Source organism: Hevea brasiliensis, chromosome 14 (assembly GCF_030052815.1).
Source record: "Hevea brasiliensis isolate MT/VB/25A 57/8 chromosome 14, ASM3005281v1, whole genome shotgun sequence".
Taxonomy (NCBI): domain Eukaryota; kingdom Viridiplantae; phylum Streptophyta; class Magnoliopsida; order Malpighiales; family Euphorbiaceae; genus Hevea; species Hevea brasiliensis.
The window spans coordinates 30,715,025-30,717,274 of NC_079506.1; the positions used below are offsets into that span (position 1 = coordinate 30,715,025).

The window sequence follows — 2,250 nt, forward strand, 5'->3', positions numbered from 1 at the left end:
AATCCCATACAAGTTGATGGACTTCAATCATGGTCTATTGAATATTTGTTGGATTTAGATGGTTATCATAACAGAAGAACGATTAAAAGATTAAACTCAATTTGCCTTTAGAATAATTGAACATGTTGATGAATCTATGAAATATGGTAGTGTATCAAATACATCAAAGATGTTTAACTGTAGAAATATAATATAACTAGCAAGGAAGAAGACAAAACAAATAACTGTGTATTAAGATTACAGCACTCCAACTCTAATTAAAATAGCAAATTGTGAATGTAGTTCTAGGTCCAACATGGTACTATGACTTGTGCACCATCGCCATTCTCCCCTTTATCGCCACTCATCGCTTCCTCAACCTTAAATAAAGCACCCAGACATCTCCATCGTTCTAAAAGACCACAGCTGCACTATGTCGTTTTGTTTGAACTTCCCTGATGATCCCTGATGATTCCTTTCCAAGACTTTCTTCCAACTAGATGTCAACACATAGGTACTGCTACTTTTCAAATTCCATTGCCTTAGCCACATCTCAGACTCAGAACCACAAGGTTCCATGAGTGTAACTGGTATTTTCTTCTTAAGCTCCTTTAACTTTCTCTTCTCATCCTCTGTAAGAAAACTGAAATCTCTTATCTGCTTAAAAGGGATTGAGAAACGATCGTGGTGAGTATTCAAATCAATGGCAAACATCTATTTCATTATTGCCAACTTCACATCAATGCCTCCTTTTGCTTGTATTTTATGCCACCATTCCTTAGGCATGTCAGTAGGTGTCTTCAAACTAAAATTTGCAAAATTGATTCTGTCAGACCTTGGTCTCTTCAGCAATTTCTTTTTTTTTTTTTTCTGTTCATCTTCATTACTGTTACCACTTTGGAAGCATTGCTTGCCACTAACCCTTTTCTTGTTCTCGTTCATGCTCCCAGAAGACTTCACATGAAGAAATTAAGATGAATGAGAATGAGGTTTCTTGTCTACGCGTTGTCCATGGCCCCTGCTTTTCTTGGGCACATATGCAGCAAGTCGGTCATCGTGTTTGATCATGGCTTCAGCTCTTACTTGTTGCACAAAAGCAGTCAGAATGCTTTCTTCCACAAACTTGATCGCAGCCACCATTCTGTCGAAACACCCACCAATATCTGCATCAAGAACTCTCCCCATCTTTATTTCTCCCTTCTTTAGCGAAAAAATATTTCTACACATTTCAACAAGCACAAACCTATATATAGTTTATAACTTCAATTAATCCTTCAAGATTTGCGATCTTTTGATATATTTGATTAGCTTTCTTTCCATTAATTAATTGTTTGTGATATCTTTTATCTGTAGATATCTTTCATTACTTTTTTTTTTGCATTAATTAATTAATTTATTGTGGTATCTTTCATTTGTCGATATCTTTCCTTATTTCATTTATAGTAATCTTGCAGTGCTTCAGAATCTTGAAAGCACCCTTGTGTCTAGCTCCATTACCATTGGCTGACATTAATTTGTTATTATCTTTAATTTATTAATAGTTATTATTTTATCTGACAAAGTTAATTTTTAATATGTATGATTTATTAGTAGTTACTTTAGTTTTTAATATTTAAATTTGTAGGATTTTTATATAATTTATTAATGATCATTTAAATTTGATCATAATCGTGAGTTTATTCTCAAAATTTAATTTTTTTTAAATTTCTAAATTATTGTATTATAAAAATTTTGATATCTTATGTATATATTTTTTTGGTATTAAAAATTTTATATAATTTTTATCCTAAGTGTCGTAATTAATTTTGAAAAATAATAGAAATAAAGTATGAATAAAGTTATAGGACTTAATGAGTTTTTAATAATTCATTCTAAAAAATTTTAATTTCACAAAATAATTAAAAAAAATTATTGCATATCTTTGATCACTTTATTTTTTGTAAATAATATATATGATTCATTTGAAGTTCACCTTCTATTTATATCCAAGAGTTTCCTAAATAGCGTACGCATTTACGGTGCTTTCAAGAAGTGAGGAAAAAAAAAACCATAAAATAGGTGCATTTTTACATTTGCATACCTATTAAATTAGTTAAGGTGATATAATTTTAATTATTCAGTTCCCTTCTATCATAAGTTTGATGGTCAATTTATTTCATTTTCAATGTTTACTAAAAAAAATAAATATTTAAAATCAAGTTAAAATTATCAAAAATTAAAAAATTGACTACAATAGCAAGAAGTTTAAAAATCAATTAAAAAGTGAGAAGA

General features: G+C 29.8%; 1 pseudogene; it reads right to left on the reverse strand.

Annotated features, from left to right (window-relative positions):
• Nucleotides 1-360: 360 nt before the first annotated feature.
• LOC131172934 (B3 domain-containing protein At2g32645-like) lies at nucleotides 361-921 on the reverse strand (annotated as a pseudogene).
• Between the last annotated feature and the right edge of the window lie 1,329 nt (nucleotides 922-2,250).